Here is a 27,138-nt window from a genome sequence, read left to right as displayed (position 1 = left end):
TAGTCCCAAGTTATATTCCATTTTTTCAGGTTTTCGAAGTTAAACGATTAAGGATCCTTAATCCTTATTATCCATTAAAGTCTTACCTACGGTTGTTCCAATTAAAGGTTAGGATCCAAACTTGGATCCTCAGGTATGATCCTTAACTACTTTTAATTTCATTATTCATTTGAATAACCTTTAGACCTTGACAACTGAACCTATGATCCTTAAAATAAACTATCTTGGAAACTTTCGATTATAGGATATTTAATCCAGGATCATATCCTAAATTTCTTAAACATAATTTGCTCAAACTTTTCAAACAAACATGTGTCAAAACAATTGAAAATCAAAAAGATAACAACACAAGATAAGCCAGAAAGATTAAAGTTATATTATTAAACCAAAGGATCATTAACCCTTTCAAAAAAGTTGTCAAAATTACCTACCCAAAGCTTCTACCAGCAATACGTGGCCCGTCCGCTGGGGTAGGTAAAGGGTGTCCATGATAATAGGTTCAAAAGTATTGCAGGGAAATTAAAAGGCGGCAGGATCACAACGGCTTCATCCCCCAAACAGAGGATCCCTCCACCATGTGTAATCCTACCTATTGTTCAAAGGATCCAGGATCCTTAACCCTAAAGAAACTACTGTTCAGAAATTACAGACCATAATTGTTCACAAACCATCAACCACAAACCACTACCAAAAAACCTAAAAAATTGGGCTCCGGCCTAGTCAACAATATCCATCATCGCCCAATCATGCAGCTTACTTCTCTGCTGCTCCATCTCCACCAGCATCTTCACCTTGATCCTTGCCAGCATCACCTCCCTCCAGCATTGGGATGTCCTCAGCATCATCGTCATCTTCCAATTCTGCTAGCCTTGCCTTCCAACCTTCAACATCCCATGTGCTCCTGTCAAAGGAAGGATCCTGAGCCTCCGTAGCCATCTGCAGTTGTATCTTGTACATGGTTACCGCAGCAGAGACCTTAGCGTCTTGGGTAATGTCATGCTTCTCATAATCAAACTTGATCAACGCTTTAACAGCCTCATCTTTGACTGCCCGGATCTCCTTCTCAAGATCGGCAATCTTAAGATCCTTCAGCCCACACGTCTGTTGAAGGTCAGCAATTTGACGATCCTGATCCTCAACCTGATTGACGTAAGTCTCCATTTCGGAGAATTTCTAAAGAAGACAACAGGAAAGCAACATCAGACACATGTGATCCTCGGACTTGTCGAAAACAATTAACAGGGGCAGTGATCCTAACCTCATCAAAATAGTCAAGGAATTGCTGACGGAGAAGAGGAAATCCTTGAAGGTCATCTGAAGCCTTCCTCTTTTTCCCTTTGCCTCGGGCAGGTGCTTTAGGGGCTGAGACTGAAGGGCTGGCAGCAGGAGCCTTCTTCTTCTTAGAGGACGTGACATTGGCAAGGTCACTTATCCCAAACATGGAGGCAGATTTAACAGACCTGGCAGACTTTCCGGCACCTACACCATTCAAAAACAAGATAAGTTCCCTTGTTAAATTAAATACTTTCACATAAAACTTATTTTCTATGAGGATACTTACTTGACATTGTGGCAGATGCAGAGGATATCTCTTGAGAATCTTGGATAATAACCTGGAAACTTCGAACTTCAGGATCAAGCTTCTTGAAAGCTAACACTCTCTCTTTGGCAGCAGGGGTCAAGTTTAAATGAGCAACGGAGATAGCTGCATAAAAAGACAAAAAAGAAAAGACATCAGTAATCCTCATCATACGAGACAGGACTGATAGTGATCCTTCAAGGATCCTCTACCCTACCATGAGTGACCCATTCCTCGGGCAGATCCTTCCCATCCGGGATGGAATCCCTCTTAACAAAGAAAAACCGACGTTTCCAGTTTTTATCATTCTTGGTAACTTTGAAGATAGGGTGATCCTCCCCAGATTTCCGTTTCAACAAGTACCGGTGAGAACCAAAGGTGGTGAGATCATAGAGCTCAGCTAACTCTGACATCCCCAAATCAATCCCTTCTTGCTCGATGATCCTCTCAAAGGTATATAGAACCCTCCAGATCATCGGCATAGCTTGGATAAATGAGATGCCGGTAAGAGAAAAGAAAGATTGGGTAAATGTCGGAAAAGGATATGAATACCCGATGAGGAAAGGAGTAGCAGGAAAGGCCACCCAAGTGTCCGAAACAAAATCACTCAGAGCAGTAGGGTCAAAAGGCTTAAAAACAACATTCGCCGGGAAGCAATGGCGAATCTTGTCTATCTGGATATCGGTAAAACAGCACCTCTCCATAGGAGAATCCTTGATAATCCCCTGGCTTTTCAAGGGACTATCCTTCTTAGAGCCTTTGAGCGGTGAATTCTGAAGAAGCATGTTCGAGACAAAAAACAGAGTAAAAGCAAGAAAGAACAGAGCAAAGAAGAGAAAGAGGAGGATGATACCTGATCAAGAGTCTTCAATGATGGTTATAAAGGGAGATACTTCGAATTTAAATACAAAATGATCCTAACCCTATCTCCTATTTATAATGATGATTTGCAGGGATCGTCACATCAGTGACGTAAATATCACAACGGCTAGTCCATATGTAACGGCTAGTAACCCGGAATCGTCCGTTAGAGATAAGCTCAAAACAAAATATAACTCATCTATTTACAATTAACTCCTTATATTTTGGGGGCAATTGTTGGGGCTGGATTTTACTATAAATGATCCTTATACGTGATCCTGACAAGTGATCCTTGTTTCTTTGGCAGATAGTGATCCTCAGCCAGACTTCAGGATCAGGATCATGGGACGATATGGTGATCCTTATACTAACGGTCATTTTCGATTACTACAATATTATTTTGCAGGAATATCTAGCAGGATATGCCCTACATATCATGATCCAGGGACGCGCTTTTACAAATATGGCAAGAGCTGAATTGAAGATGAACGTTGTGCCGGATATGGAAACATGGCTTGATCTAAGGGCAGCAATTTAGGCTAGATTATCTTTATTCCTAAAGGGGTAATGAGCTGATTAGTGGTCTATCTACCTAAAATAAGTTACCTACACATGTATAAATACCCATCTTCCTCATTCGGAAGAACACACACAACATACGACACAACTCTCAACACTTAGACACTCAGTGATCCTTGTACTCAGCTCATTATCATCCGAAGTTGTAACTACATTTTTATTATATTGAAGTTGGTGATCGGTAGTTGCCATCACCCGAGGTTTTTTATGCCGGAGATCATACATTGATCAAGGGCTTTTTCCTCGTATAAATCGTTGTGTCTTTGCATATTCATCACAGAAGTGATCCTTTACTTTCATAGCTAACCAAGCATCATACCCCGTTTACATATAGTTTGGTTACATTATCCTTGTGTGATTTTTGACCAAAACAACTATGACAACTAAGCCTATGATCCTTGAAATAAGCTACCCTGAAAATTTTCAATGATAGGATATTTGATCTAGGATCATATCCTAAATTTCTTAAACATGATTTGCTCAACTTTTGTCACTTTGACAAATATGTTTCTAAAATAATTGGACAACAAGAGGATAAATAAAGAATAACGAAACAAGGTAAGCCAGAAAGATTAAAGTTATTTTATTAACAAAGGATCTTAAACCCTTTCAAAAAAGTTGTCAAAATTGCCAACCCACGTCTCTACCAGCAAAACGTGGCCCGTCCACATGGGTTGGCAAAGGGTGTCCATTGTCTATGCGGTCATAGCAGGTGCAGGAAATTAAAAGCGGCAGGATCACAAAGGCTTCATCCCCCAAACAGAGGATCCCTCCACCATTTGCGATCCTACCTATTGTTCAAAGGATCCATGATCCTTAACCCTAAAAACTATTGTTTAAGTTACAGACCATAAATTGTTTCAAAACATCACAACCACAAAAAACCACTACCAAATTTTAAAAAATTGGGCTCCGACTATGTCTAGAAATTCCCATCATTGCCCAATCCTGCAGCTCAAACCTTCGCTGCACCATCACCACCAGCTCCACTTGCTTCCCCCTGATCCTTGCCAACATCACCGCCCTCAAGCATTGGGATCTCCTCAGCCTCCTCATCATCCTCCAGCTCTGCCAATCTTGCCTTCCAACCCTCCACGTCCCATGAGCTTTTATCAAAGGCAGGATCCTGAGCCTCCGCAGCCATCTGCAGTTGTATCTTATACATAGCTATTGCGGCAGAGACCTTGGCATCCTGGGTGATCTCCTGCTTCTCACCATCCATGTTGACCAGCATTTGAGCAGCTTCATCCTTTGTAGCCCGGAGTTCCTTCTCAAGATCAGCTATCTTGAGATCCTTCAACATGCCCATTTGTTGGAGGTCGGCGATTTGGCGATCCTGATCCTCGACGTGGCCAAGGTAGGTTTCTATTTCAGCAAGTTTCTGCAGAAAGGGAAAAAGGTAAGTTCAGGACCAGGTGATCCTCAAAGAAGCAGGATATACAGGCAGGATATTCAAGCAGGATATTCAAGTAGGATAACCAACAGGGGCAATGATCCTTACTTCATTAACATAATCAAGAAACTGCTGGTGGAGCAGGGGAAATCCTTGAAGATCCTCAGAAGCCTTTCTCTTCTTTCCTTTACACCTAATAGGAGCTTTAGGGGCTGAAGCAGAGGGACTAGCAGCAGGGGTCTTCTTCCTTGAAGACTTGACATTGGCGAGATCATCAATACCAAACTTGGAGGCGGACTTGACAGATTTCCCAGCGCCTACACAATCAAAACAAGATAAGTACCCTAACTAATTTAAAATCTTACATAGAACTGCTTTTTAAATAAAGATACTTACTTGACATTGTGGCAGATGCGGAGGATACTTCCTGTGAATCCTGGGTGGCAACTTGAAATATTCTGATTTCAGGATCAAGCTTTCTGAAGGCTAGAACTCTCTCTCTCTTGCAGCAGAGGTCAACTTGAGATGAGCAACGGATATAGCTGCACAAAAGACAAAGAAGACATTAGTGATCCTCATCATAAGGAACAAGTCTGATGGTGATCCTTCCAGGATCCTCTATCCTACCATGAGTAGCCCACTCCTTGGGCAGATCCTTCCCATTAGGGATGGTATCCCTCCTAACAAAGAAGAATCGTCGCTTCCAGTTCGTATCATTTTTGGTAACCTTAAGAACAGGGTGATCCTCCCCAGCTTTCCGTTTCAACAAATATCGACAGGATCCAAACGTTGTGAGATCATACATCTCAGCCAGCTCCGCCATTCCTAAATCAATCCCTTCTTGCTCAATGATCCTTTCCAGGGTATACAAAACCCTCCAGATCATCGGCATGGCTTGAATATAAGACATGCCGGTCAGGGAAAAGAAAGATTGGGTGAAAGCTGGAAAGGGATACGAATATCCTATGGTGAACGGAGTTGCAGGAAAAGCTACCCATGTGTCAGAAACAAAATCGCTTAAAGCAGTGGGAGTGAAAGACTTGAAGATAGCGTCCGCCAGAAAACAGTGACGGATCCTATCGATGTGAGCATCGGTGAAGCAGCACCTCTCGGTGGGAGAGACTTTAATGATCCCTTGACCTTTCAAAGGGCTATTCTTCTTGTGATCCTTGTGAGGAGAATTCCGGAGCAACATATTCGCGGTGGAATGAAAAGAGAAAGAAAAACAGAGAAAGAGAAGGAAAGAAGAGAGGAAGAATACCTGATCGATCTTTTGGACGAGATTATAAAGGGAGTAGCTCTTGAATTTAAATGCAAATTGATCCCAACTCTATCTCCTATTTATAATAATGATCTGCAGGATTGTCACTTCAATGACGTAAGGGTTGCAACGGCTAGTCCGACTTTAACGGCTAGTTATCCGAGTCGCCCGTTGCAGATAAGATCAAAGCAAAATATAACTCGTCAATTTACAATATAACTCCTTATATTTTGGGGGCAATTGTTAGGGCTGGATTTTTATAATACATGATCCTTACATGTGATCCTAACCAGTGATCCTTGTTTCCTTGGTAGATAGTGATCCTCAGCAGAGTTCCAGGATCAGGATCACGGACCATCATAGGATCCTCATGCTAACAGTTGCTTTCATTGAACTTAATGTCATTTTGCAGGAATGTCTAGCAGGATCCGCTCTTAGCATCACAATCAAGGGACGCGTCTTTACAACTTTGGCATATGCTTAATCAGAGATGAACGTTGTGAAGGATATGGAAACTTGGCATGATTTAAGGGCGATAATTTAGGCTAGATTTACTTTTATTTCTAAAGGGGTAATGAGCTGATTATTAGTTTGTTTACCTAAAATAGGCCACTCACACTTGTATATATAACACTCTTCCCCATTCGGAAGACACACAACACATTTCTCACACGCTTAGACACTCGATACTATAGTGATCCTTGTACTCAGCTCATTATCATCCGAAGTTGTAACCATTTTTTGTTATATTGATGTTTGGTGATCGGTAGTTGCCATCACCCGAGGTTTTTTATGCCGGAGATCATACATTGATCAAGGGCTTTTTCCTCGTATAAATCCTTGTGTCACTTGCATATTTCTTACTAAAGTGATCCTTTACTTTTTCAACAAACCAAGCATCATTCCCCGTTTACTTAGAGTTTGGTTGCATTATCCTTGTGTGATTTTTGACCAAAACAGGCACCTGGTGGAAAAGTGTTCATGCTTGCTATGACTGATTACTTCTCCAAATGGATAGAGGCTGAAGCTTTTGCCCAAGTCAGAGAGAAGGAAGTTATATCCTTTATTAAGAGAAATATTATAACTAGATTTGGCATTCTTTCTGAAATTATATGTGATAATGGTTCCCAATTTATTGGGAGCAGAACTACTAACTTTTGTGACAGCTGGGGGATTAAGATGATAACATCAACACCAGTCCACCCACAAGCTAATGGTCAAGTAGAATCATCCAACAAGATCATCATCAACAATCTGAAGAAGAAACTTGGATCCAAGAAAAGGAAATGGGCAGAAGAATTACCTTATGTGCTTTGGGCTGATAGGACAACCCCCAAGAATGCTACTGCTCAAACACCATTCTCTTTGGTATTTGGGGCAGAATCAGTGATCCCAACAGAAATGGTGGTTCCAACTGCTAGAAAAGTACCCGTGATCCTGAGGAAAATGATGAGAACCTGGTTCAAGACTTGGATACTGTTTTGGTCAAAAATCACACAAGGATAATGCAACCAAACTTTATGTAAACGGGGAATGATGTTTTGTTTGATGAATAAAGTAAAGGATCACTTTAATGTAAAATATGTAAGTGACACAAGGATTTATACGAGGAAAAAGCCATTGATCAATGAATGATCTCCGGCATAAAAAACCTCGGGTGATGGCAACTACCGATCACCAAGCTTCAATATAACAAACAATATTTTTATAACTTCGGATGGTAACGAGCTAAGTACAAGGATCACTATAGTATCGTGTGTCAAAGCGTGTGAGAAATGTGTTGTGTCTTCCGAATGTGGAAGAGTGCTTCTTATACAAGTGTGTGTGGTCGTATTTTAAGTAAACAACCTAACTATTAGCTCGTTACCCCTTCAAGAATAGAAGTAAATTTAGCCTAAATTATCGCCCTTAAATTGTGCTGAGTTTCCATATTGTCCATAACGTCCATCTTTGATTATGCATATGCCAAAGTTGTTGGATATAATGTTCAATTGTTGATTAAGATTCAACGTTGCCGTCAAGGTACGACCCAAAGAGTTACACTTTGGGCAACGAACATATAACGGTGTTTTAGTCGTTAATCACCGGATCACGAAATAATAAGCGTAATGAAAGAAACGGGTAATTATTTAGAATAATTACGTACAGCCGGATTAATATTATAATTAATTTGTTAATTATCATATATATATTATTAATTATTAGATAATTAAATATAATTATAAGATAATGATGAAAGATTTGTAATTGGATTACAATTCTTTTTGTTTAGTTTTAATAGTAAAAGATATATATACATATCTTGAATAACTTCTTTAAATGAATGCCTCCATGTATATCTGATATACGGCACATGGATTCCAAAAGACTTTTGGTCTGCTAAGGTTTTTAAAAAGCAAATATAGCTTGCATATTTTGAGAGTGACGACAAAATAAGAAAAAAAAAGTTGAAAAACTTGTTTCCCTCTCATACCCATAAGTCGGAGATTCAAGATTCTGGTGACGAGCTGAAGCAAGTTTTTGTTTCTTTCGTTTACGCGAAAAGGTAAGTAAAGTTTTTGAACTTTATTTTTCTTTAGTTTAAAGGTTTCGTTTGAAATCGTTTCAAACGAACAAATATGATTTCGTGGTCAACGATCATCTAGCGAGATCGTTCGTTGAACCAAGGTGTCTTTCTTGGATGTCACGATTCTTTAATTTTATATAACCTATTTTGATTGTAAAGAGATCACTGGTGGGAACGGTTTAGAACCGAACCTCGTGTACACGTTTTCCGCTGCGTTCAGTTTGTTTGACAAATTGACTAAAAATTATTTTCCAATAGTTACACGAAATTTCCAACAGTGGTATCAGAGCCAGGTTACAAATCAAAGTAGGTTATTTTATAGATGTGTTTGTAGATCTATAAAATAGTTATAGGATTGCATGCTTAAAATCGAGTAGATTTGGCATAGGATCCTGTCACGTATAATAGTTATAGGCAAGTTTTATTAAGGCCAAACATGAACACTTGTCAAAGTTCTCTTTGACAAAATACTTGGCCTTAACCTATTTCGTTTAGCTTAATGATCGTACTATGCAAATCCGGGTTTAGAATTTTTTTTTATGACACGCGTACTAAATTAGTTTTTTTTTAGCTACGCGGTTATATAAATTAAAAAGTTGGATATTGAAATAATGATTTTAATATGAAAGCGATATATATATATTTTTTTTATTAAAAAAAAATAGAACTCATTAAATTTTTCCAATCGGAAATTTAAACAAACAAAAAAAAGTTTTTTTTTAGGATTGGATCCAAGATTAAGTGGGAGCACAAAAGGGTTTGTGCTACACTTAATGGGCTCGGTTCACGTTCTTGGGCTCGAACGAATCGAACATATTATGAACCCGGAATTGCATATTTATTTATTTATTTTGCGTTTTGCCATGAGATGTTTATTACGTACATAAAATTAATAACTAATACACGATCATTAAAACGACAATTTTAATAAAAGGTTTATTAAGTATTGGATAGGTAATTAAAATAAACAGTTTATTTTAAAATACAAAAATCAAAATTGGTTTTTCGAAAATTAAAAGTTAATTTGAAAACCGTAATTAATAAATGTTATTAATTAAAATAAATTTGCGACACGACCAACTTAGATTAAATAGGGTATTTAAAATTAATCGGTCGAGTGATTGAAAGGTGTTTCAAGTCGTCACAAATTAAAACGTAAAATTGATTTTTACAAAGGAATTGTATAGCCTATGTTCATGCCATAGGCCGTACAAGTATTTTAAAACGACCCGAACTGGTAATTTTAAAATATAACCCAAATCAAAATCGATATTCTACGCCACCCTAAATTAAGAACACCCGAACTGATCTATCCGAACCCCTGGTGCTAGTGTTTACCCTGCATCCAGGCCTACGGTTTTGGTTAGGGGTAGTTCCGCGATTTCCATGCTTACATGGGCCGGGCTACGGTTCTTATTTGAGGACAAATATCACTTTTGCGACACGAGAGCGAATGTTAGTGTTTACCCTGCATTCGTCTTCTACGGTTGTGAAAGTGGGTGTAGTTGGGGTTAACGTACCAATGCTTGACAACACTCGTCATGCGACCCCAAACCGAGAATTGTGTAGCTGACACAATTGGTGATCGTCACCTACCCTTCAATCTATGCCAGTGAAGAGTGCTAAGTCCATTCACTGAGTTATGGGGAGATGGGATCTCATCCTAATTCCTAAAATTTTGTATATCTTGGGTCAAAATTGAATTAGGTTAATGCATGAAAATTACTAATAAAATTTTCTTCTAAATTCTACAGATGTCTACAAACAATTCTGATAACACCAAATTCTCGCTTAAGTCCATCCTTGAAAATGCTAAACTTGATAATTCTAACTTCATGGATTGGTACCGCAACCTGAAAATTGTTCTCAGGGCGGAGAAAAAGGCTTATGTCCTTGAAGGACCAATTCCCGAAGCACCTGCTGCTAATACGGGTGCAGCCCGTAGGACATGGGAAAAACATGTCGATGATTCCCAAGATGTGACATGTCTTATGCTTGCTATGATGATTCCAGAACTTCAGAAGAATCTGGAAAACTTGGGCGCATATGAGATGAGTGAGCAGCTGAAAAACATGTTTCAGTAGCAAGCTCGTCATGAGCGTTTTGAGGTGATGAGATCTCTCATTACATGTCGCATGCAGGAAGGTACTTCGGTCAGTGCTCATGTACTGAAAATGAAGTCTTTCGTTGATCAACTGGAGCGTCTGAACGCACCCCTTAGTAATGAGTTAGCTACGGATGTGATCCTTAACTCGCTACCCAATTCATATCATCAGTTCGTAATGAACTATAACATGAATGGGTGGGAAAGAACGATCCCAGAGTTGCATCAGATGCTAAAAACTGCTGAGACAAACATCCCAACTAAGGGTAATCCAGTGCTGGCGATCAGGGAAGGAAGAATTACCAAGAAGAAGCAATCCAAGGGAAAAGGCAAGGCGAGTAAGCAAGACAAGGGCAAAGGCAAAAAGGTTGCCACTCCGAAGGCAAAGCCTCATAAAGATGCCAAGTGTTTTCACTGTGATGAGATCGGGCATTGGAAGAGGAATTGTCCCAAGTACCTGGCTGAGCTGAAGCTTAAGAAGCTGCAGATAGGAGAATCCTCAGGTATACATGTTATTTTCCTTTTCGAGCAAATCTTGGGTGTTTGACACTGGATGTGGTTTTCACATTTGTAATGATTTGCAGGGACTAAAAAGGATTAGAAAGCTGAAGCAGGGTGACTTAGAGCTGCACGTTGGGAACGGGCAGAATGTTGCTGTGAAGGCAGTTGGAGAATTTATTCTTGAATTACCTTCTGGATTGTTTATTTCTTTAGACAATGTTTTTTATGTTCCTAGTTTGACTAAGAATATTATTTCTGTTCCTGCTTTAAGAGAACAAGGTTTTAGTTATGCTTTTGATATTGTTAATGGTAACATTTCTGCATTTTTAAATGGTGTGTTCTATTTTGAGGCTAAGCCTCACAATGGTGTCTATGAAATAGATACTTCTAACAATAGATCAAATAATATGGTATGCTCTCTTTCCTCTAAACGTGTTAAAACTAGCTTTAATCAAACATATCGTTGGCATTGTCGTCTTGGCCATATTTGTAACACCCCCAAAATACCACCTGCGGAAACCCCCGCGAGGCGTATTACACATCAGAGTCTGAGCCACCAATCACATTGAACCAATAGAAAATACTTAATAAAACATGTTATCAAACCAATAATGTCGAGTAGCGGAAGCATATAATAAATTGTTTTGTAATCGTTTCATAATAATTCAAAACCAAAGTGTCAATACTAGCAATCTCATAGCTTCGATCCATGACAACTCCAGCACTCCCAGATAGCAAGTCCACGCTCCACAGTTAACGACCTACAAGCATGCAACAAGTGTGTCAGACTACGCTGGTGAGTTCAAGGTATTGCGTACGTGTGAAGTTACCGGGTATTAGTTAAGTCAACTCGTTGTATGTTTCTGATATCGTTGTTAATTCGTTTGTTGTACCGTATGCAGCGTCAATGATGGGAATGCCTAACTCCAATGCCCCACAGGCATTGGTAAAGTCAAGGTATCAAACAACCTTGACCAACTGTAGGAGGTCTTATATCCGCATTACAAGTTGTCCCAGTAATTAGTTCACGCCCGTCCTTACGGCCCGGTGTGAGGGTGCCAAACCTAATAGCGCTATCAACTAATTACCCCATTGCCTTACAGGCAATCCGGTAAATGATTGTTTCTATGTTTCAGTTGTTTACCCCAAGTTTTCCTTCCAAATGTTTATCAGATGTCCCAAACCACCGGGACGCATGCTTGAGAAAATGCAATGAACTCACCTGGGGTTGCTCGGTATGATTCACACAGTTCAATTAAGTTAATAAGCAATCAACCACGTCCTACCAAAGTTATCATACCAATCAGATTCGCATTCAAGTATTGCACGTAAGTTCCACACGTATAATAACAGGCTGTGCAAGTATTCAACATGGTATTCCACGTAACCAATCACGTAAACAAGCATCACGTAAACAGACAGTGTCCAAGTGTTCAGCCCAATCTGTTGGGCTCGTATTTGTGCAGGCCCAACAACAGCATGTACGATTACATGGTCTCGAGTCGCAACAAGGAAAGGTCCCGAGTCGCAACCAGCGATCTCGAGTCGCAACCAAAGGCGGTTACGAGTCGCAACGGGACTCGCAACTGGGGTCTCGGCTTGTCATGGTCCGGTTACGAGTCGCAACAGGACTCGCAACCGTGGTTTCGGTTCATGCTGTTCGTGTCGGTGTGTGTGTTGGTTTCGACTCGCAACCGTGTGTGGTTTCGAGTCGCAATGGGAGATCCCGACTCGCAACCTCCTGTCGTAACCGGATGTGTAACTGATTTCCTGATTTACAGCTCATAATTTCCGTAACTGATTATGCACAAATTTGGAAATTCAATCATGATCAATTAACAGTTTTGTTTATCATCAAAACGGATCAAACAGCAGTTTCTAAACAGAATCATGTATGTTCATATTATCATCATCAAGAACAGTGGATCGGATCATGTGACAATCGATTTCATAAACTATCAAGCAACCTAAATCATGTTCCCAAATCATAACATCACAACCGGTTAACAAACATCATATCCGATTAGATACAAACATGGCCGATTCATGAACATTAACAGTTAACATCATAATCAAACATATTATCATGCAACAATACTCACAAGAACTTTCATATAACAACCAATTCCTCAACAATATTCAAACCATCAATAAACATAACAATCACTAACCGAATTAAAGAAGAGACAAGAATGATCCTCGGTTGTAGGGTGTGGGTGTGTCGCCGGGTTCCAAGTAGCCGAGAGGGAGAGAGAGTTCTTTAGGGTTTGTGTGTGTTTGTGAGATAATTGTAACAAATGAGAGAACTTCCTCCACTAGTGAGTGTTTACACGGTTTAAGAGAGTGGGCCGTCCCCTCATCGGGCCGCCCTAACGGTCTCGAGTCCATCAATCATGGACCGAATGAGTTGTGTAGGCAAATGGGTCGTGTATTCGGGTTATGTAACATATAACATATATCACGATTTCACATAAAACACATATATCATGTTATTCACTAATGTTCACACAATCACGTAATGTTACACAAAACAGGTTCGAAATACGAGTTGTCACAGTATCCCCAACTAAAAGGAAATTTCGTCCCGAAATTTGGTACGCACTCACTAACGTAAGCTATACAGGTTAAAGCTAGGTAGGTTACATCGTTTGCTGGTTTTCCTGGGGTGTCACATCCTCCCCAACTTGAATGGGAATTTCGTCCCGAAATTCGCTAGTTGCCTCAACTCTAGGTTCACTAGGTTCTGCCTGATCTGTGGGAAACAAATGTGGATACTTAAGTTTCATCTGGTCCTCGCGTTCCCACGTGAACTCTGGACCCCGTCTCGAGTTCCAACGAACTCTGACAATCGGTATGCGGCTGTGCTTACGAACTTTGACTTCCCGATCCATGATTTCAATTGGTTCTTCGACAAACTGCAATTTGTCGTCTATCTTTAGTTCTTGGAATGGTACTACTAGTGTTTCGTCAACCAAACACTTCTTTAGCTGTGATACATGAAATACATCATGGACATTACCCAACTCAGCAGGTAATTCCAACCTGTAGGCCACCTTTCCAATCCGTTCTAAAATTTTGAAGGGTCCTACATAACGAGGGTTTAGTTTGCCGCGTTTCCCAAAACGCACCACACCCTTCCAGGGTGAGACCTTTAGCATAACTCGGTCATTAACTTCGAATTCCAACGGCTTACTACGCTTGTCAGCGTAACTTTTCTGACGATCGCGAGCTGCGGCCATACGGTTTCTGATCTGCACGATGCTTTCTGATGCTTCAAGGACAAACTCAGGTCCTGTGATCTGACTATCTCCCACCTCATGCCAACAGAGAGGTGAACGACATTTCCGTCCGTACAGTGCTTCGAACGGAGCTGCCTTAATACTTGAATGGTAGCTGTTGTTGTAGGAGAATTCTATCAACGGTAGGTGTTTCTCCCATCCTTTTCCAAAGTCGAGTACGCATGCTCGAAGCATGTCTTCAAGTGTTTGGATGGTGCGCTCGCTTTGACCATCCGTCTGCGGGTGATAAGCGGTACTCATGTCGAGTTGGGAACCAAACGATTTATGCATAGACTGCCATAACTCTGAAGTGAAACGCGGATCACGGTCTGAAATGATAGAAGTTGGCACTCCATGCCTAGCAACCACTTCCTTGAGATACACTGCTGCCAGCTGAGAAAACTTGTCCGTTTCCTTGATTGCTAGGAAGTGTGCTGATTTCGTGAGGCGATCAACAATCACCCAAATAGTGTCATTCCCAGCCTGAGTTCTTGGTAGTCCTGTCACGAAATCCATAGCGATCTGTTCCCACTTCCATGTGGGTATCTCTGGTTGCTGCAGTAGACCTGAGGGCTTTTGATGTTCTGCTTTGACTTTAGCACAAGTCAAACATTTGCTGACGTAGGTTGCTATATGAGCCTTCATGCTGGGCCACCAGTAAGTAGTTTTCAGGTCGTGGTACATCTTATCTGATCCAGGATGTACGGAGTAACGTGACTTATGTGCCTCTTCCATTACAAGTTCCCGTAAGTTGCCAAAGAGCGGGACCCAAATGCGTCCAGTTACGTAGTAAGCGCCGTCTCCCTTTTGTTCTAGTCGTTGTCTCGAGCCACGTAAAGCTTCAGCTCGAACATTCTCTGGTTTCAACGCTTCTAACTGAGCGTCTCGTATCTGGGAAGGGAGATTGGACTGAATCGTGAGTTGCAATGCTCGCACACGCCTAGGTGCGTTATCCTTCCTGCTGAGGGCGTCGGCTACAACGTTCGCCTTGCCCGGGTGATACTTGATGGCACATTCATAATCGTTCAATAACTCCACCCATCGTCGTTGTCGCATATTCAACTCTTTCTGGTCGAAGATGTGCTGGAGACTCCTATGGTCGGTGTAGATGGTGCATTTGGTACCGTACAGATAGTGTCTCCAAATCTTCAACGCAAACACCACCGCTCCTAGCTCCAAGTCGTGTGTCGTGTAGTTCTTCTCGTGCACCTTCAGTTGTCGAGAAGCATAAGCGATCACCTTCTCGCGTTGCATCAACACGCAACCGAGACCCTGAATTGACGCGTCACAATAAACCACAAAATCTTCGGTGCCCTCTGGCAAAGACAAGATCGGTGCACTGCAAAGTTTCTGTTTTAACATCTGGAAGGCCTCTTCCTGCTTCGTTCCCCACGAGTACGCCGTGTGCTTCTGTGTCAGTGAGGTGAGAGGTTGCGCGATTTTCGAGAAGTCTTTAATAAACCTTCGATAGTATCCGGCGAGACCAAGAAATTGACGTACCTCAGACGGAGTCTTTGGTGCCGCCCAATTCTTAACTGCATCCACCTTCGCAGGGTCCACATGTATCCCTTTCTCGTTAACAACGTGCCCAAGGAAATGCACTTCCCGAATCCAAAAGTCGCACTTAGAAAACTTTGCATACAGTTGTTCCCTCCTCAAGAGTTCCAAGATGAGACGTAGGTGACGCTCGTGATCTTCCTTGTTCTTGGAGTAGACCAAGATGTCGTCGATAAACACTATAACAAACTCGTCGAGATATGGCTTGCACACGCGGTTCATAAGATCCATGAAAACTGCTGGTGCATTGGTCAATCCAAACGGCATGACCAAAAACTCATAGTGCCCGTAGCGCGTTCGAAAGGCTGTCTTGGGAACATCCTCTTCCCTAACCCTTACCTGGTGATAACCCGACCTTAAGTCGATCTTTGAATAGAAACTCGACCCTTGCAACTGGTCAAACAAGTCGTCGATACGTGGTAACGGATAGCGGTTCTTAATGGTCACCTTGTTGAGCTCTCGATAGTCGATACACATACGGAATGACCCGTCTTTCTTCTTTACGAACAAAACTGGGGCTCCCCAAGGCGAAGAACTGGGTCGAATAAAGCCCCTGTCCAACAACTCCTGCAGTTGATTAGACAGTTCCTGTAACTCTCCTGGTGCTAACCGGTAAGGAGCTCGAGCAATTGGAGCTGCTCCCGGTGCAAGGTCAATTTGAAATTCTACTTGACGGTGAGGAGGTAACCCTGGTAGCTCCTCTGGAAATACATCAGCGAATTCTCGCACTACTGGGAGATCCTCAATCTTACTCTCTTCAGACTGAGCGTTGGTAACTAGCGCTAACAGTGCAGGATACCCCTTTTGTAGATACTGTTGTGCACGCATGGCCGTGATAATCCCAACCATCGTCCCACTACGATGTCCTTGAACTAACAGTGACTCTCCATCAGGGAGAGGAATACGCAAAATCTTCTCCTTACATAGAATTTCTGCCTGGTGCTTAGACAACCAATCCATGCCTACCACTATGTCAAAACTACCGAGCGTAACGGGAAGGAGGTCAATATCAAACACCTGACCCACGAGATCTAGTTTGCACCCAAAAAGGACGTTCGAGGCTTCTATCGTCTTACCATCTGCTAGTTCTACTACTTGTTTAACCTCTAAGGGTGTTGGGGTTATCCCTAATCGTTGACTAAACTCTAGGGACACGTAACTCCAATCGGCACCCGAATCAAATAATACAGAAGCAATACGATCGTTAACAGGAAACGTACCAGTTACAACGTTGCCGTCATTCCTGGCATCCCCTGCTCCAAGCTGAAACACTCTGCCCCGAGCACCATTACCCCCGTTGTTGCCGTTATTGTTGTTGTTTCCAGCATTGTTGTTATTCGGGCGGTTGTTGTTGTCGTTGGCGTTCTGGTTTAACTGAGGACAATCCCGTTTAAAGTGGCCCTCATCCCCGCATTGAAAGCACCCCTTCCTGAAACCCTGGTTCTGCTGGGGTGGTTGTCCCTGTTGTCTCTGATTCTGCTGGTTCTGTTGCTGCTGGTGCCTGGGCTGTGAAGCCCTGCAATCCTTGGCCTCATGGCCCACTTTACCACACCTGCGACACGTGCGACTACATGGCCCGAAATGATGGTAGCCACACTTATTACACTGTGGTTTCTTTCCTGCATACGAGCCCTGACTTTGACCACTTCCCTGGCCTTGATTGACAGACGACGACTGGCTGATGTTGCGGTTGCTGTTGTCTGGCCTTTTCTGATTTTGGCCAGCACTGGATGCCTTGTCATAATCACTCCACTTCCGCTTGTTATCATTAGCAGACGCAGTGGCAGTGGGTGTAGCAGCAGCAGTGGCTGAAATGCGCGGAGGTAACGATCCGCTCTCCACCTCTTGATCCACAATCTTGTGAGTCAGACGAACGATCTGTGTCAAATCATTGAGATGGGCTGCAGTGACCAAGCTCTTCACACGCGGAGGTAACCCTCTAATGAATAACTCAATTCTCCTAGGCATAGGCCGGGACAAGTTTGGGCACATGTCGGCCAGTTCGTATTGTCGCTTCACATACGCTTCAACTTCCGACCCAACCATCTTCAAGTTGTAATACTCGTTTTCCAGTTTCTCGATTTCATCCCGAGGACAGTACTCCTCCCTGATCAGTTCTTTAAAATCTTCCCAAGTTGTGGCATTCGCTGCCTCAATGCCCAACAACTGCACTTGGGCGTTCCACCATGTTAGGGCACCATCAGCCAAGGTACCCGCAGCATATTTCACCCTGTCCCCGGCGGGACAGTTACAGATAGCAAACACGGATTCTGCTTTTTCGAACCATCTTAGGAGTCCCACAGCCCCTTCAGTCCCGGTGAAGGTCTGTGGCTTGCAGTCCATAAACATTTTGAAGGTACACACAGGCTGGTTAGGTTGGGGTTGCGCTTGTTGACCTAAATAACGGGAGGAAACACATTATAGGAATGAAAAGACGTGTATGTGGTATAAGAATAAGGAGTACTTGGTACATTCCGTACCAGCTTGATAGGCTGCTAGAGCCTCAGCCACGCGGGTATTGATTAGGTCAGTCAACTCAGCCTGAGTCATGTTGATGTTGCCACGTCCGTGTCCTCGTCCACTCATGTTTCTATAGTTGGGAATAAACCGGTTTAGAAATCGAAACGAGATGGAAGTCAGGTGTCATACAGATATCTATATACTACCAAGTTTGCACATAGTAAGGCAGAACCCTTCTCACGCTCGATAAGCCTCACTGGGACTTGCATGCACCTCGCGTTATTATTAAGTGTGCACCCATAATAATAAGGCGATTTGCATGTTCATCTCAGAGCCTCTTAGCTTGCGCTCGAAGTTTCCCCCGTTCAAATAACACAACAGCTGATATCATAGTTCTATGGTTCACATGAGTCGAAGAGTAGTGTCACACTATCAAGTCACTATGGTGTTTAATGTATCAGTTCATATACGTTGTGGGTGTGTGACTGCTAAGCAAGTAATGTATAAAGTGAGAGAGAAGCGAACCTTGCAATCTGGTGCTGAGTGTCATGATCGATTGTCGAAGTTGTTCGGTTATAGTCTGGTTTTACAAAACGTTTTAAAACCTAGTTCACTATAACCAGTGGCTCTGATACCAAACTGTAACACCCCCAAAATACCACCTGCGGAAACCCCCGCGAGGCGTATTACACATCAGAGTCTGAGCCACCAATCACATTGAACCAATAGAAAATACTTAATAAAACATGTTATCAAACCAATAATGTCGAGTAGCGGAAGCATATAATAAATTGTTTTGTAATCGTTTCATAATAATTCAAAACCAAAGTGTCAATACTAGCAATCTCATAGCTTCGATCCATGACAACTCCAGCACTCCCAGATAGCAAGTCCACGCTCCACAGTTAACGACCTACAAGCATGCAACAAGTGTGTCAGACTACGCTGGTGAGTTCAAGGTATTGCGTACGTGTGAAGTTACCGGGTATTAGTTAAGTCAACTCGTTGTATGTTTCTGATATCGTTGTTAATTCGTTTGTTGTACCGTATGCAGCGTCAATGATGGGAATGCCTAACTCCAATGCCCCACAGGCATTGGTAAAGTCAAGGTATCAAACAACCTTGACCAACTGTAGGAGGTCTTATATCCGCGTTACAAGTTGTCCCAGTAATTAGTTCACGCCCGTCCTTACGGCCCGGTGTGAGGGTGCCAAACCTAATAGCGCTATCAACTAATTACCCCATTGCCTTACAGGCAATCCGGTAAATGATTGTTTCTATGTTTCAGTTGTTTACCCCAAGTTTTCCTTCCAAATGTTTATCAGATGTCCCAAACCACCGGGACGCATGCTTGAGAAAATGCAATGAACTCACCTGGGGTTGCTCGGTATGATTCACACAGTTCAATTAAGTTAATAAGCAATCAACCACGTCCTACCAAAGTTATCATACCAATCAGATTCGCATTCAAGTATTGCACGTAAGTTCCACACGTATAATAACAGGCTGTGCAAGTATTCAACATGGTATTCCACGTAACCAATCACGTAAACAAGCATCACGTAAACAGACAGTGTCCAAGTGTTCAGCCCAATCTGTTGGGCTCGTATTTGTGCAGGCCCAACAACAGCATGTACGATTACATGGTCTCGAGTCGCAACAAGGAAAGGTCCCGAGTCGCAACCAGCGATCTCGAGTCGCAACCAAAGGCGGTTACGAGTCGCAACGGGACTCGCAACTGGGGTCTCGGCTTGTCATGGTCCGGTTACGAGTCGCAACAGGACTCGCAACCGTGGTTTCGGTTCATGCTGTTCGTGTCGGTGTGTGTGTTGGTTTCGACTCGCAACCGTGTGTGGTTTCGAGTCGCAATGGGAGATCCCGACTCGCAACCTCCTGTCGTAACCGGATGTGTAACTGATTTCCTGATTTACAGCTCATAATTTCCGTAACTGATTATGCACAAATTTGGAAATTCAATCATGATCAATTAACAGTTTTGTTTATCATCAAAACGGATCAAACAGCAGTTTCTAAACAGAATCATGTATGTTCATATTATCATCATCAAGAACAGTGGATCGGATCATGTGACAATCGATTTCATAAACTATCAAGCAACCTAAATCATGTTCCCAAATCATAACATCACAACCGGTTAACAAACATCATATCCGATTAGATACAAACATGGCCGATTCATGAACATTAACAGTTAACATCATAATCAAACATATTATCATGCAACAATACTCACAAGAACTTTCATATAACAACCAATTCCTCAACAATATTCAAACCATCAATAAACATAACAATCACTAACCGAATTAAAGAAGAGACAAGAATGATCCTCGGTTGTAGGGTGTGGGTGTGTCGCCGGGTTCCAAGTAGCCGAGAGGGAGAGAGAGTTCTTTAGGGTTTGTGTGTGTTTGTGAGATAATTGTAACAAATGAGAGAACTTCCTCCACTAGTGAGTGTTTACACGGTTTAAGAGAGTGGGCCGTCCCCTCATCGGGCCGCCCTAACGGTCTCGAGTCCATCAATCATGGACCGAATGAGTTGTGTAGGCAAATGGGTCGTGTATTCGGGTTATGTAACATATAACATATATCACGATTTCACATAAAACACATATATCATGTTATTCACTAATGTTCACACAATCACGTAATGTTACACAAAACAGGTTCGAAATACGAGTTGTCACAATATTAACATCAATCGCATGAGGAAGCTCCAGACTGCAGGGATTCTAGAATCCACGGGTCAGGAGACTTATGATTTATGCGAATGTTGTCTAAGTGGCAAGATGACTAAGGCCCCTTTTACCGGAACTAGTGAAAGGGCTAAAGACCTGTTAGGGCTCATACATACTGATGTATGTGGTCCATTCAGAACTATGTCAAGGAATGGGGAAAGATACTTCGTTACATTTACTGATGATTATAGTAGATATGGATATGTTTATCTTATGAAGTTTAAACATGAAACCTTTGAAAAGTTCAAAGAATTCCAAAATGAAGTACAAAATTGTGACAACTCGAGTTTCTGACTTTCACTTTCGCATTAAATGCGCGTTGACTTTGACTGTTTAGTTGTTTGGATTGTGGACTTGAAATTGTACGCGTTGTGTTTTAATGAGACGTATTGTCGTTTTGCCTATATGTGATTACTTGCTGTGGTAGAAAATAATATTAGAATTATTATTAAAACACTTAGTCTAGATCACGAAACATGACATACAGTTCGAAGGATCTCGAAACATATCCTTCGATTCGAAGGATCAACTTTCGGTTCGAAGGATCTCGAAACATATCCTTCGACCAAGGACCCTATCCTTCGACATCTTTCGGCCCAGTCTTTCTAATGGGCTTGGCCCATTCCTGTGAAACGATTTATAAACGTGAATGCATGTAAGTCGACAGTTAGTTTTCAAAAACCCTAGTTCTATTGTGTGTGTGTGACGGCATAGCAGACCCATTCCCTGTTCGAAGGATTTCATTCCGTAATCCAGATTTCCGGTTAGTGTGTGATGTTGTTTATGATGCTTTGATTTCATGATTTAATCAATTGTCTTGCAATATGTTGTGTGTATGTTGTTATGAATCGGATAAGGTAGGTTTAGCAAATATAATTGGATTGAATTGTCATGATTGTTAAGATGTTGTTGTTGATCGGCTAGTAAATCGGCCAAACCTGTTTGATTGATCGGCCGGGTAGTTTAGTTAATCGGCCACCATAGTTACAAAAATCGGATCTGTGGTGATGATGTTTAATGGATCGACTGGATGATATACGTATATATGTTAGATAGTTGAACCGCATGATGATTATGTTTACATGACACATAGATGATGATTCGGATTGGTTGATGATTGATTCTGTAACCGTTAAATGATTTCTGGGAATGATAGTAACTGTCGTAGATGATCTTTGTGCCTTCTGTGTAAACGTAACTGTTACTTGTCGAAAGATATTAGTTATTCGAAACATAGTTGTGACCGAAAGATACATGTCCTTCGAACCATAGTAGTGTTGACCGAAGGATAGCTTTGACCGAACCATAGTAGTGTTGACCGAAGGATAGCATTGACCGAAAGATGACATTGGTTCGAAACATAGCATTCGGTCCGAATGATAACTGTGATAACTATGTCGAAACATAGCTGATGTGTCGAAAGATAACCATGAATCGTAAGATGATAATTGTGTATTGAAAGACGTGTCGAAACATAATTGTGATAATTGTGATAATTGTTAGACCGAAGGATGAGCAATGTATCGAAGGATGGGTAATGTGAATCGAATGATAGTTGATGATTAAATGTGAAATGATACGTGTTGTGCCGATATGCAAACTGACTGTTATGTGAACATTAAATTGCATGCGTATCATTGTGAACATGAACTGATTTGTTATACGTGCATACAATAGGACGTGATTAATTACTTGTGAGTGCATAACCTAGCATACCGAGCAAACCAAGGTGAGTTCACACTCTTACCAAGGCATGGGATTCCCGGGGTGTTGGGAATGGGATTGAAAGGATAAGGTTGAATAGATACACTACTGACACTATGACTAGACTACCATATTACTATCCTCGGATGTGAAGGATACTTATACTGATCACTATCCTCGGATGTGAAGGATACTTATACTGATCACTATCCTCGGATGTGAAGGATACTTATACTGATCACCTGAAGAAAATGGGTATCCCAGAGTCAGATATCACACCAAGATCCTCCGTGCTTGTAGGATTTAGTGGAGAAACTAAGAGAACCCTGGGGGACATCAAACTCCCAATTTATGTGGAAGGATTACATAATTATCAAAAATTTTGTGTTATTGACTGTCTATCTTGTTGTAACGTTATCCTTGGCAGGCCCTGGATACACGATATGAAGGCAGTCCCATCCACCTACCATCAATGTGTGAAGCTCCCTAGCCCTTGGGGAATAGTCAAGATCGATAGTGATCAGCAGGAGGCTAAGGATTGTTACACATCATCAATGAAACCAGCCTCGAAATCAAGGGAGCAATAGCAATTAAAGTATCCTCCAAGGAGTGTCTTGGAGGCAAGGGAGCAGGATGTGGACGAAATCCTGATGGATCCTGATGATCCTGAATCCAAAATCTATGTCGGATCAGGGATCCTTGGCAAGATGAAAGAAGACCTTGTATCCTTCCTCAAAAGAAGAAAATCTACCTTTGCATGGAAACATGAGGATATGACAGGTATATCTAAGGATATTATCACTCATAAACTTGGCATTGACAGGTCATTCAAACCAATCCATCAAAAAAGGAGGAAGTTTGCACCAGAAAGATATACCATTATCCAGGAAGAGGTAGAAAGATTGCTACGAGCAGGTATGATTAGAGAAGTAAAATATCCAAGATGGCTGGCCAATGTGGTTGTTTTTTTTTGGGTAAAGGGTTACCCCGGTGAATTTTATAAATGAATCAAATAATAACAAGGGTGTATCAATGCGACACACCAACTAGACTTGACAGCCAAGCCTAGGACGACAAGCAACACAACCAGAAAGAAGCATTCAAACGACAACCAAAACAAACAACCAAAAAACCAACGCCTAACAACTAGACATAATTAGCCTGGACGCGCCACATTATCTTCATTTTCTTCAATCTTCCACAACTCGAAAATCCTTTTCTTCGTTGAAACCAGCCGGAATCTGAATCCCATCAAACGGAACCGAACCGAATTTTTAATTACCTCAATCACTTGATCTACCGTTCGCTTCTGATTTTTAAAGATTCTGTTATTCCTCTCTTGCCAGATGTAGTACGAGGACGCAGCAATCAGCAACTTACAAATAACATGATCCGCTTTCTTCGAGCTGGAATTCTGATCCACCCAACTAAGAATTGAATCCCACGAGTTATCAACACTCCCCAACTGACCGAATGTCTTAACATTATTCCATACTTGATCCGCAAAAGAACAACGGAAAAACAAGTGCTCTCGACTCTCACGATCCGCATAACATAACGGACAAGCCATCAAATTTAAGTTTGTGAGACTACCCGCTTCCCAAACTGTCAATCGGTCCTGTGTTTTCAACTTATTACGAAACAGCAGCCATAAATGGAACGAATGCCTCGGAATGCATTGAGAGAACCACACCATATTAGACCACATGACCTGATTTTCCCTACTCCGAATGGTGTCCCAAACCTGAGCCGATTGGAAGTCGCTCAATTTGCCATTCAAATCCTTCCACTCCAAACGATCCACGGTACCAGAAACAAGATTTGGAACTGAAAGCGTGATTAAAACCGGATAAAGATCCAGCCATGCTTGCGGCCACTTCCAGTGACCATTGTGGTCAATAACGTCCGCAACAGAAGATTGTAACGAGAACCCGGCATTGGCGATCGCCCGAGGAGAAATAAATGCACTAATCGGACTTAGAGAACACCACATATCACTCCAAACGTTAGTTTGGATACCACTTCGAATAGATGACCAGATGTGAGGCCGGATAATATGACGGATAGATAGAATTTTTCGCCATCCCCAAGTCATACTCCCACGACAAGGAACCTCCCAAAAATTTCGACCTTTAAGCTTATACTTCTGAATCCACCGGACCCATATAGAATCCCGATTAGTTAAGATGCTCCAAATATGGTTTGCCATAAGAGATTTGTTAACATCCGAAATACTTCTAATGCCCAAACCCCCTTCAGTTTTCGGCAAACACACTGCTTCCCAAGCCACTTTAGCACGAGTTTTACCATCCAAACCCGCATTCCATAAAAATCTGCGAATACGCTTCTCAAGCTCCTTAACAACTCTAGCCGGAATAATGAACACAGAGGCCCAATAGATATGCATCGAGGAGAGAACCGAATTAATAAGTTGTAACCGACCAGCAAAAGACAAAGCTTTAGTTGCCCAATTAACAATCTTTTTCTCCATACGCTCAATAAGGATCGTACAATCTTTATACAAGAGTCTTGATGAGATTAGCGGAACCCCCAGATATCGGACTGGCAGAACACCCTCCTGAAAAGGCATAACATCCAGAATTTCCTGTCGAATCGAGTGAGGAACATTGCAAAAGAAGACCGTACTTTTAGCTGGACTAGGCACGAGACCTGAGATGTTAGTAAAAATTTCCAGCGCTTCCTTAATCTTCTTAACCGAAACCACATCACCATGCACAAAGATAAATAAATCATCCGCAAATGACACGTTAATTATCTTCTCCTTATCACAATGGGCATGAAATTTAAAAGACGTACTAGCTGCACGTTTCAGCAAAAGTGATAGGACCTCCATAATTAGCGTAAATAAGTAGGGTGACATTGGATCACCTTGCCTTAAACCTCGTTTTCCCCTGAAATAACCATGCAAGCTCCCATTAATACATAATGAGTACGAGACCGTGGACACACACGTCATTATCCAGTTCACCATTGTTCGATGAAAACCAAACCGAGATAGAACATCCTCCAAAAAATTCCAGTTGACCGTGTCATATGCTTTCTGAATATCAATTTTGAATGCACATCTGGCCGGGCCCCTATTCAAATGATAATTGTGCATCAATTCCTGCGTGAGGAGAATATTATCCGAAATCTTTCTTCCCGGAACAAAAGCTGACTGGTTAATACTCACCAGCGAACTCAGACTACCTTTTAACCGATCAGTAATAATCTTGCTAATACATTTGTACACAACGTTGCAACATGAAATCGGTCGATAATCCAACACCGAATCCGGTATGTCTTTTTTCGGAAGTAAAGCAAGAAGGGTGTGGTTAATCTGTTTAAGAAGTTTCCCGTTTTCAAAAAATTGTAAAACCGCATCAGTCACTTCATTCCCCACTATCTCCCAAGCTTTCTTGAAAAATGTCGAAGTGTACCCATCCGGCCCGGGAGCCTTATCCTCACCAATACTAAACATGGCATTCTTAACCTCTTCACGAGTAATCGGTCGAATCATGTGGAGCGCCTCTTCGTCACTAAGAACATTAGTAAACAAGTTTTCCATATTGGTTGTCCCAACCGGGTGCTCCATACCCAAAAAATTTGAATAATGCAGCACCATAGTATCAGCAACATCTTCACCCTCATGCCTCACCCCCATAGTATCCATGACACTATAAATCCTAGCTCTAGCGTTCCTCGTTTTCACTATGTTATGAAAAAATTTAGTGTTTGAGTCTCCAGCACAGAGCCAATCTACCTTAGATTTCTGTTTCAGGAAGCACTCCTCATCATAGGCAGCCGCTTGAAAATCTTTAAGACATTGAGCTTCCTTTTGACGCAGGTGCACATTCCACGGATTACTGTCCATTTGGGCCTGAATATCATCTAATTCCTTTCGCAGCTTATCAACTTTCATATGCAAGTTTCCCTGATCAAAAAATAACTTTCTCAAGCTTGGTTTTAAGTTCCTTAACTTCTTCACAACCGAAAGCATGGCAATCCCCTCCACATTCTTCGTCCACTCCATATTAACAATGTCCTTAAATTCCGGCTTAGTAGCGATAAAGTTCGGAAACTTAAATGGCTTTGGCCGAGACCCATTGGAGCTGAGGATTTTAAGGATACATGGAGTGTGATCAGAAACCCGAAATGGATGAAACAACGCATAAGCTGAGGGAAACAAGTCCAAAAACGTCACATTTCCCATTATACGGTCTATCTTTTTTAATAAGCCGACACCACTCTTAGGCTTTTGATTCCAAGTATATTGCAGCCCATGTGCATTTATATCTATCAATTCAGTTTGTTGAATACAGTCTTGAAACTCTCGCATGCCAATAGACTGTTTAGAGACCCCGCATAACGAATCTTCAATATTGAGTGCAGAATTGAAGTCCCCCATCAGCACCCACGGCTTATCTTGACAAAAAATCTTATGCTTACATAGATCGGCCCAAAGTGCTCGTCGATCTATATACTTGTTCTCAGCGTAGACAACCGAACAGAATAGAACTCTTTTGCTAGCCTTAAA

Source organism: Helianthus annuus, chromosome 14 (genome assembly GCF_002127325.2).
Source record: "Helianthus annuus cultivar XRQ/B chromosome 14, HanXRQr2.0-SUNRISE, whole genome shotgun sequence".
In the NCBI taxonomy this organism is placed as follows: Eukaryota; Viridiplantae; Streptophyta; class Magnoliopsida; order Asterales; family Asteraceae; genus Helianthus; species Helianthus annuus.
This window is presented reverse-complemented; position numbering follows the sequence as displayed.